The sequence below is a fragment of the Columba livia genome, chromosome 2 (assembly GCF_036013475.1).
Source record: "Columba livia isolate bColLiv1 breed racing homer chromosome 2, bColLiv1.pat.W.v2, whole genome shotgun sequence".
NCBI lineage: Eukaryota > Metazoa > Chordata > Aves > Columbiformes > Columbidae > Columba > Columba livia.
Window position 1 is genome coordinate 74,061,423 of NC_088603.1, and position 11,315 is coordinate 74,072,737.

Genomic DNA, 11,315 nt, shown 5'->3' on the forward strand with positions numbered 1-11,315 from the left:
ATCCCTGCACTTACTGGCTTTGACAGGACGAAAAAGTGCTGAAATAGCACGAAAAAGTACTTCTTTCAAAATGTCTCCAACCCACCCAAAAGCTGTCTGCATGATAAATCTTGCAAGAAAATCTGTTCTCATCTTATTTCCAGCTGGGTTACATCCAGTTCCAAAAGTACTTGCTGTTGATGTGAGAAAAGTGTCTGGACGTGGACATTTATTTGATGTGAGTGTCTGAATTTTGGATTTTGAACACAATCAACACTAAAAACACCAGAGAGATGTGTCAAGAAGCCACACTAAGGACAATAACAGAAAGGAGAGGTGATTTGAGGTAGCTTCCCCCCCTGAGGAAAGGCCATCCAGTCTCACCGGTTCTGCTGTTACTGCCGTTACTGCTTCACAGGTGCTTCTCTGCACTTCCCAGCCTTGGTCTTCCTTCATCTCTGTTCTTCTCTTGGCTACCAAAGTCAACAGCTCATAACTCCAGCCCCCACCCCCCCAGCTTTCTTGGTGTTTCACACACCTTTCTCTTTTCTTCCTGTTTTGAAAGAACTATTTGCCAAAGCAAATAGTATTCCTCAAAATGCCTCCAAAGCTCTCCTCTGCCATCACACCTAGAGAAGCACTGAGAAGAGGCTCCCAGGGTGCTGATGTGCAGCCTAATGAACCGATCAGTGTATTCACAGTGTTTTCCCATGTTTTTTCATCTCTCGGTAAGCACTTATTTGGCAAGCCTTAAGGAGGCTGTCTTTTCTTTCTCTGTTTATACAACATTGAGGTTCTTATCTGTGGCTAGGACTCCTTGATCCTATCATCACACAAATAACAACAGGTAATGATTTAAAAGAAAAAGAAAAGCCAAGCAAAACATAAGGCTCAGTTGTTTGAATTGCTTTCACACAGTTTGAAAAAGTCATTATTTGATAGTAGGAGAAGTGACTGAATCATGCTTTAAAAACAAAACAAAACCAAAACCAACAACAACAAAAAAAAAAACACCCACAAAACCCAAAAAACCTGTGCTGTTCCAGGGTATTTGTCAACAATCACTGTCAGTTCTAATTCTCTAAACAGGCAAAAATCTGGGTGGAAATTCTGGCTCTGCTGAAGCCAAGTGCCAGATTTCCATTGGCCTCAATGGGCATGGAATTCACCCAGGCACAACCTAGAGGAAGAATATTTGTAATAGCAAACCAAATAAATAAATCCATGTTTTTCTATGAAAAAAAAAAATCAATTTGAGACCCTTTTTTCCTGGCAAGAGTTACGCACAGTGATATAAGGAGAGATATGGCTGTAGTTGGAACAGGAAATTACTGGAAACATATTGTCAGGGCAGTACTATGCTATGCCAATGGCTGAAGCAGAGAAAACTCATAAGAACTTGCTAAAATGCTCCAGGAAATAATTTTTTTAAAAAACAAACCCTGAAATAAAACAGTGCACAATGAAAATAGCACAATTGAAGTTTCTCTGAGGTTGAGAGGAAAAAAAGAGATGACAAACTGTATTGAAAGAAATAATATTACATACTGCTTGCCAATAACGTGCCAGATGTTGCCCTTTGCCAGAGAGAGAAGGCATCTTGACAGAGGTTTTCAAGAACTAGAGTACCTACTACACAGCAGAGTACCTTAGGGAACAATAACCCTCCAAAATATCTCAATGTAGAAATTGATTGTGATGTGAAACAGCTTTGTTAGACATCCAAAGAGTGATTTTCCTATTGTGTGAAATTAATATTAACTGAAACATATGTGTGTGTACTCAAGAGACCACATGAGACAGAACAGGACTCTTTCATGGACTCTTTATTATGTATGTGCTATCTAAACAGGTGCAACCAATCCTTAATAGCTAGAATGCCTATGCCAGAAATACTGGAAGCAGAACGTCACTGTGAATATCAAAGGACATAAAAGATGTTCTCTATATCAGATATTAAGGATACTTCCAGGTATTTAAAACTTTTGCTTAAAGAAACAATTACTCATTAAGTCAAAATATTTTACAGGAGTGGGTACTGTTAATCAGTGAAGTAAGAAATAGCCCAGAAATTTGAAAAGTCTGTGTACAAAACCAGTAACTTGGTGCCTGAATGTGAGTAGAGGCACGCTGCTTGGATCCATCTGCAACAGACACACCAGCACAGTATTTTTGGGGAGGCAACTGATCACTTTATTTCCTGCTCACTGATCACTTCGTTGAAACATTTCATCTCACTTTCTTTATTGTTTTAATCAGGAGATTAATATGTTGGGTTTGTTTTTTTTTCCCCACTGAAAATGCAAACTTTTTGCAGCAGTTCTGGCATTATATAGGCAAAGGTATTTCAGGTGAATAATCTTACATTGCATGTGAGAAAGTTACTACTGGAACACCAACTTCCAAAAGAACTGGTGAATTCCCATAGTGATTTATAGACATTACTGGAACATGAGACAAATTTTGGAATATGAGCTACAGCAATGCGTAGTTTATATCATATAATAGGGGATATTTTTTCACAGCGTAAGAACAACATCAGAATAAAGTGTTTCATCAAAAGTACAATTGGCAAAGCTCCAAACTGCACCAAAGCTGATGATCATTTATGTCATATCAGCCATATTCTACTTGTAACATGCTTCCTCACTGCAGTCCATGTTGCACAACTCAAAAATGTTACTTATGCCACCATACTGTATAACAAATTCTCATTTTTTTCAATATTTCCTTACTCTTCTGGATGACATACTGCTAAATAATATCTTAGAAGTTAGAAACAGAAAATTTTTTGTGTATTTGATATGAACACTCCAGCAGAGGTGTTTTGCTGGCAGCAATTGCATCTCAGGGCACAGAGTCAATGGACAGAGGTGTGTTCTAAGTGCTCACAGGCCAGACCCATGAGGGAAGCAAGCAGCACACAAGTGCACTCCACTCACCCACAATAGTCCACAACATCAGCCCAAAATTTACTTAAAGGACAAATGGATGTACCATACCTAGGGACCAAAAGAGTGTCCTTTTTAGCCCAACAGCAATCTTTTCACTGAAGTTTTGCTCCATTTCTTAAGCTGTGGCTCATACACTTAGATCTTCAAAGGTGTTCAAAATCCAGAAGATGCAAGTTTTCTTGCTATTCAAAGAATGACTTTTATTTTCTTTACTTTTTGATTTATATTTTGGTATAAGAACATTTTTTCTTCAAAATATTTCATAATAATACAAAAGAGTTTGTGAAAGTGAGTCACTTCTGACTCACAGATCCAGGAAAATAGTTGCAATGCACTATTGTGATGTGAGACTCTATCTCCTTTCTTGTTCATGTGAACTCTCTCCTGCAGCTCCCTCCCACAGTTCTCCGCTCTCAAAATTGTATAAGAATATGGCTAGACCTTACAATATTGTACATACGTAACTTCCACATTATAGATGGATATGCATTGCCCATTTCATCCCAGTTTTTTACACTTTACATAATGTTTCTAATTTTATTTTCCAAGTATTGTCCTTTTTTCTCTTCTTAACCACACCAAAGGAAAAAAAAAAAAAAACAACAATGTTGACATTTTTAATGTTAATACTAGGAAAAATTATTTTGAAATTAAATAGAAGAACTAAATAATGAACATTTCCCTTCCCTCCTTCCCTGCAGACCTTTTTATCTTCACAGTTTTCCTTGATTCAGACCAGCATTATATGACAAGCTTAGCTGACATCCTGGTAGCAATGAGGGTTGTGAAGAGGTACAACCAATGACAAAGACAACTGTGCTATCACCTTTGTGATACAGAAGCAGCTTTATTTGCAAACTGAGGGTTTTGTGTTCTTTTAATTTATGAAAGGAAACAGGAGCAAAAATAAATGATACAAATAAAAATGCCACTTCGCTACTATGTACTGTAGTCATATCAGAAGGAAAGGCTCCTTTGGCAATGAACTTTCCAGGGTTACTTCATACCAGTCAAGGCACGAAGATGACCTTAGACAGCAAATGTAATTTCTTTTTATTAAGTACATCCGTGGCTCATTTCCTATGTAAAAATTTAATGTTATACATCAGCTATACTGCTTGCAGTAGGAGGAGGGGTGTAATCAAGAATTAGTACCACATCCAGAAATTTTAAGTGCATGCTCCCATCTCCTACATTACAATTCTGCAGCGCATGGAATGGGCGGTTACTTTATCAGCTAAAGCAATAAAGCTGAACCAGGTTCTTAGAGCAATGATCTGCATTATATTAATTGAGCATGCAGCACCAGCACTGCTTGTATTAAAATGAAGACAGACAGAAGACTACGTTCAAGCTGCAAGACCAAACCAACAGAGGTGGAAGTGAGATAATTTCACAACAATAAACCTCACAATGTTGATACATTTTTCTGCATTTGGTGTAAAACTAGCAGAGGGCCCAAGGAAGTTATCTGAGGAATCATGCCAGCTATGTGGTAGAAACAGGACAAATGTCAAAATAGCTTTGTTGGAGCAAACAATGTACATTGTGCAAGTGTGTAAAGGCAGATGTGAGTGTGCAGGTCTATAAAACACAACAAAGAAGCCCACAATAGTGGGTACAGTGATTAGAAACCAGATTTCTCCCAAACAAGAGACTTTGTTTTAGTTGAAGGAAAGAAGAGTATGAAAGCATTTTCAATTTGAAGTGCCTGAGTACACAACTTCATGGACACTCAGCTACAGAAATAAACTGTTCCTCTACAGAACAGAGAGGGAAAACATAAATGAAATGTCAGCTAAAAGGTAATAGCTGAATTAAAAAAACCCACAATCTAAAAAACAATATAATAGTCTAACGTAGGAAGAGACATTCTGGTCAAAGTTGTTTCTGTTCCTTTGTCCTTCACTATTTGCTTAAATATTTTACACTTGGTTTAAATGTTTTCTTTTCCTCTATTATTCCTCAAGGAGCAATGAAAACACATCACTAGCAATTGAATTTTTTTGCTGAATGAATAGATGCAGAAATTTGTGTCCTTAGGCAATCCTAACTACCCTTTGTGTGGGCTTTCTCAGATGCTGTTCATTAGAAACTGTATTTACAACAGAGGCAAATTCCCAACTGACAAGAAAGCAAAGATTATCAGTCCTTATGCCAAAGCAATGTTATCAGTCCTTATGCCAAAATCCCCCAGCCCTATGCACACCATCAAAACTTCTATAATCATCATGCTAACTATTCTAATTTACATACCAGCTATTTAAGCTTTTTTTATCAGTGAAGAAGAAGAAACTTACAAAACACAGCGAATCAGAACCCCTTCCACATCATGAGAGCAGCATCAGACTTGGTCTAGCGAAGTTTGGCCATGTATGAAGTCTGCGTTACAAAGTGTAAAAGAAATCATCCTAAGAAATCATTCTTGAATGGAGCTCAAGAAGCATGTTAAAAATATACCCAGCAGTTTTCTCATATGGTCTCCATAAATTCAAAATGGTAAGTCATTTTCAACAGTGACCATGCTGTGATTGCATGCAAAGAATAAAATATCATAATACATGAGTACATGAATCTGTAACACACAAGATAATGAAAAAAAAAAAAAACCAACAACCAAAAACAGAGGGCTGCTGACCAAACAGTGTTTTGAGAACATTTTTTGATATCAGATACAATAATGACAGGCAACTTAACAATATGTTATGAGAAGATAATAAATGTCTTAGAAGCATAAATATTTTATTAAGCTGTAGATTAGATAACAGCTTGTTTTCAACTGGTTTGTTAGCAAAACCTGGTGGTTTGCCCCAGTATCATCACCTGCAAGCCATGGCAGAGAGAGCATGAAGACCTTATAAAGAACCTGGTTACCCAAATATTCCATAGCTCCACTCCAAGGAATATGGTCTAGGTTTTTGTTTGTTGGTTGTTTTTTTTGGTTTTTTTTTAGATTGATAAAAATGCCACACAGCAGCACGGCTACAATAGAGCTTTTAAAAGAGAGAGAAGTACTTTGCACAGCCTTTTTTTGTGGAATACCTTTGAGTTTAGGAGAAAGGATTACCTGGCAACACATTCCAATTTCTAATGAGATTCAAGGTAATTTCTTAACTGCAGAATGCTGAGAAGATGAAAGAGTAAAAGTGGAAGAAGAAATACAAGAGATGACCTCTTTTGGATATTTTGAATGGGAATCCTCTAGCCAACACAAATCAATGTCTAAGTCCCAAATACAGCTGTTAGTATTTTTCGTAGGCACAACAGAAATTCACCTCATCTGTAGACATGGAGGGAAAACAGATGCTAATTTTCTAAATAAGAGGAGAAAGTAGCCCAAACCCCTCACTTTTCTCCTCAGTCTGCAGACTACAGAGCTACAAATGTCCCTGTGTCATCCTGTCTATACTGATCACAGTATCACAGTATGTTTGGGATTGGAAGGGACCTCAAAAGATCATCTAGTCCAATCCCCCTGCTGGAGCAGGAACGCCTAGGTGAGGTCGCACAGGAACATGTCCAGGCAGGTTTTGAATGTCTCCAGAGAAGGAGACTCCACAACCCCCCTGGGCAGCCTGTTCCAGTGTTCTGTCACCCTCACTGAGAAGAATTTTTTTCTCAAATTTAAGTGGAACCTCTTGTGTTCCAGCTTGATCCCATTGCCCCTTGTCCTATCATTGTTCGCCACCAAGAAGAGCCTGGCTCCATCCTCATGGCACTCACCCTTTATATATTTATAAACATTAATGAGGTCCCCCCTTAGTCTCCTCTTCTCCAAACTAAAGAGACGCAGCTCCCTCAGCCTTTCTTCGTAAGGGAGGTGCTCCACTCCCTTAATCATCTTCGTTGCCCTACGCTGGACCCTCTCCAGCAGTTCCCTGTCCTTCTTGAACTGAGGGGCCCAGAACTGGACACAATATTCCAGACGTGGTCTCACCAGGGCGGAGTAGAGGGGAAGGAGGACCTCTCTCGATCTACTAACCACCCCCCTTCTAATACACCCCAGGATGCCATTGGCCTTCCTGGCCACAAGGGCACAGTGCTGGCTCATGACCATCCTGTTGTCCACCAGGACCCCCAGGTCCCTTTCCCCTACACTGCTCTCTAATATGTAATTTCCCAACCTATACTGGAACCTGGGGTTGTTCCTGCCCAGATGCAGGACTCTACACTTTCCCTTGTTAAATTTCATTAGGTTATTCCGCGCCCAACTCTCCAGCCTGTCCAGGTCCCGCTGGATGGCAGCACAGCCTTCTGGCGTGTCAGCCACCCCTCCCAGCTTAGTGTCATCAGCAAACTTGCTGATAGTACACTCTATTCCCTCGTCTAAATCGTTAATGAATATATTGAATAATATTGGCCCCAGTACTGACCCCTGAGGCACTCCACTAGATACTGGCCTCCAACTAGACTCCGCACCATTGACTACCACTCTCTGGCTTCTCTCCTTAAGCCAGTTTGCAACCCATTTCCTGATGTCAATGTGTACGCAAACACACCTGTCTTCTTTATTTTTCAGTCATCAAAATTTCAAGTCTTCAAGCTAGTCATAATTATGCCTTACAAAGAGGGAGGCACCTGCCATTTAGCCTACCCTTTTCAATTACATCTAATTGAAGACTTGAGCTTAAACAGGGGAAGGGAGACAAGAGTTCTTCAAAATGTCTAAACACTTTCTATTGAATAGAAAAAGAGAGATTTCCTACCACAGCTCAAAATAAGCCCTCCAACATGATTGGCATAATTAAGAACTAGAATATGAGATGCATTTCCTTCCTCTAAACACCATACACCATGAGGATGCTTTTTACACAGATGATGGCTCACAGCCAGAAGAAAAGCCCCCTCAGACACATCCCCCCATCACTGCTAAAACTAAGCTATGAGTGCATTTTTTGAGTATGAGAACTTGTCCTGGGTGCTGCAGTAACTGCCTCCTTGCAAGAACACCCAGCTGATGGAAGGCAACATGTCAAAAATAGTAAAAAATTAAAATAAGCCCCAAAACAACCAAAACCCACAACAGTCCTCAAGAAACTGAGTTTACCTGTGATCTTGCAGATGAGATGGCTGATAGATTATCCTCTCTGAGTACAGCTGTATACTCCTTGGCAGCAGTAACCTGACAGGCACTGAGGTAGAGTAACCTTCTAGGAATTGAAGAAGCTGGAAAAAAAACCCAAACAGCTGTCTCCATTTATAAGGGATGTAATTAGGCCTAAAAGAGAGGATGTTTTCAGCTTGTGTGATCTGCATTAAGAATAAGTCCATGAAAGCTTTTTTGAGAAGGTACTTCTGGTACTTGTGTGTGTACACATATGTGTGTTGGGATTTTCCCTTCCCTTAGACAGCATTACAGAAGTTTCCATCAAGGGATAATAGTAGGTTATCATTTGGAGAGAAGACGGGAAGAATTGAAGAAAGGAATCCTTGTACCAAGTGATGTGGTGGAAGAAGTTGACCACATTCTTGGTACCTAAAATTCATAGGCAAGAAACATCAGCTAACATATTTTTAGAAAATTAGACTAATTATGCTAAAAACAAAATGGCCAAATGGAAAATGTCTCACAGCTATTACAGAGGGAATCTGTGGTAAGTTATGTAACATATGCATAGGAAAAGCAGAGTAGTTAAAAATATAATGAACCATCATTACATTAGTGATACATCCATGAAGATGCACCAGTATAATCCTTCAGTTCCTTTATAATCAAAGCTAAGATGATATTTGTAATCTGAACAGAGGATATTACTAAACCAGCACTTCCTAGTCCCATTACTAGCTTCCTAAGAAACGGAACGTATAGTGATTATAAGACTAATTTTAAGATAATGGATGATCAGTACTATTTAACCACTGAGAACATTGTACATAAAAATCTAAGCTAGAATAATTAAATGTAAATGCTATAATGGAGTTGATCTTGTTGTTTGAAAGCCTGAAGTATTTAATGCTTTTGAGTGAAAGCAAGCAAGAACTTGGCTATTTTTCGTCATTTGTATTGTCACCTGGAAAACGCAAACAACTGTGTCAAAGGCAGAAGAATGTGAGATTCCCTTTGCTGCCTTTCCACCTGTTTTATGCTTTCTATAGAGAAACGTGGTCTCATCATCAAACAGTTTAGCAAAACCACAGTGATTCTTCCAGATTTCCCTGGGCAGAACTGTTCCCTCAATGGTATTTGTGGAAAACACAAGGGCATGAGTGCTACCTCATTGGGGAACAAGCTGCACTGTCAACACCAGCCTTTACCTAGCTAAGCTGTGTGCATCTGCTCCATTTATATCCTGGGGTGAGAAACTAGAGCAAAAAACACGTAATTTTATTTCCTGTCCAGGTGCTATAGTAGAAGAGAGATCTGTCAGGACACAAGAGCATAGTGGAAAAACAAGGTACATTCTGTGGGTTGTAATAAATGCGTACTTTTTATGCTATTATGTGTCCTTTTTGTAATCTATAAAGAGGATGAAAACAACCTGATTTTTCAGTCTTTATCATTGAGTAGCTCTCCTTCTGTTCATCATTCTAATTTTTCGTAGCACTACATGTTTCTGATGCTTGTTTATTTTTCCTGTTCTCTCCATTTTCCAATAGTATTTCCAATCAGTTCCTGAGCGGATGACACTGCTCCTCTCAGAGAAGAGCACTGATATTCAAGTCATTTTTTTCATACATGGATACATGTTGACAGTGATGGCAGGATGCCAGATCTTATGACATAAATCATGCAGAAATTTGAGTATGTAAAGAATCACACTGAATTTCTTAGGATTACTTACACGTTTAACCAGAAACAGGTGTGTCAATCTTTGCAAGACCAAGGTCTTACTTTTTATAAATAACATAGTAGGACAAATTAACTCCAGAGATCACTCCACTGGCTAAAAAAAATACAAAACTGGTGACCTTACTGGAGTGACTTGAAAGATTCATTTGACTTCCTAACTTCTCTATTCATTTATTCATTCAGCAATGGACCTGGTAAACTGTTGTGATTTTACTAAATATGTGCCATAGTTTGTGTGCAGCTGTAAAGGGATACATGCACACAATATACATGTGCATTATTCTTTACCTAGGTAGCATTGCCTTCCCTTTCTCTTTCAGTTTATAAGCCTGACATTAGCAATAAAAGGCATGCACTTCACTTTTCTTCCAATGACATGAACAGAAAGCCTTGATGTTTGGCAGCACAGATTAACCATGTTCACAATGACCTCCAAGTTCAGAGACAGACTGAGAAACTATACTCACACCCTTCTTTCTTCACCAAAGGTCTGAGCACTTATCCATTCTAAGATTTGGGCAGGGTAGAAACAAAACCAAACCAAGCCAAAGTGTGCTTAAGTAGGTTACAAGTGATCCAGGTGAGGAAATCAAGCCAAAGTGGCACATCACTTGTGCACTGACTGAGAAATATGAGATTACCGTAGCAGGTTCAGGACTCTGTAGGTGTATTCCTCTCATGACCCTGAAATAGTTTTTGGAACTGTATATACAAATGCACAGATGTTATGCAAAGCAAATTCTTACGTTTGCAAAGAGAAACATTGAGGGTAAATTACCTGTTATGACCATGACCATTATTAGACCCTGTTTCATCAATGCACAGCAAACGTAGTCCCTAACAACACACAATGAGCAGTAATGAAACACAGAACTCTCTTTATACCTTTTGTATTAATACACTGAACACACTGCTGCTTACTGCACCTTACCCTAAATTGGTATTCACTTCCTGACTATTCCTTTTATTTTGTAGTCACTGTTATTTCAATATCCATATAGTTCCTTGTTCATGTGTTTCAAACAATTAGGATGATGAACAACTTTTGTGGTTTGCCTTCTGTCCTGCTTGACTTTTTCATTGCTTATTCACCAGAGAGCTACCCCGTTAGTTCTTTATACATATATATAAATGACAGCTCCGATTTTCTTATTCAACCTATCAAAAGTAACAGAGATTTTTAAAAGGCCCAACAGCCACACTGGCTATCTAAATGGAGAGACTGTGGATGAGACTACATTTACTATAGTGCAAGCAGAAGAAATAAAAGGGTAAACTGAACTTTAGTTTCCAAACTGTGTTTCTACTCCCAGAACTGAACAAGCCCCTTTCATACATATGGAAAGTGGGGTATGTTCCTCAGTGCAACATGATGGGGCTTGGGACCTGCAGGCTGCCCTTAAGGTCAGTGGGAACTCCTGCCATGGGCTGCCCTAAGAGGAAGCTGGGAGCTAGGTCACCTGCTTCTCTTGGACATGAGAACCTGGTTTCACAGGCAGCCTGAACATGTCCCATCCCATCAAAAATAACCATGAGCAATTGAAACACAGTTCAATGATCTAACAGCAAGATGTGGCAGGGTAACCCCAGAG

The 11,315-nt window shown here is 39.1% G+C and overlaps 1 long non-coding RNA gene across 3 annotated transcripts in view; it reads right to left on the reverse strand.

Annotated features, from left to right (window-relative positions):
* LOC110361885 (uncharacterized) overlaps positions 1–8,787 on the reverse strand; it is a 35,070-nt gene extending 26,283 nt beyond the window's left edge. Inside the window, exons 1-2 of one of the 3 annotated variants that reach the window (XR_010470307.1) lie at positions 7,981–8,787; positions 5,234–5,315 (exon numbers count right to left, since the gene is read on the reverse strand). This is a non-coding gene — a long non-coding RNA (uncharacterized LOC110361885). Of the gene's footprint in view, positions 1–363; positions 668–5,233; positions 5,316–7,980 lie in introns of those variants that run through there. The other 2 variants (XR_010470306.1, XR_010470305.1) reach the window with 2 other exon arrangements.
* Positions 8,788–11,315: the final 2,528 nt, after the last annotated feature.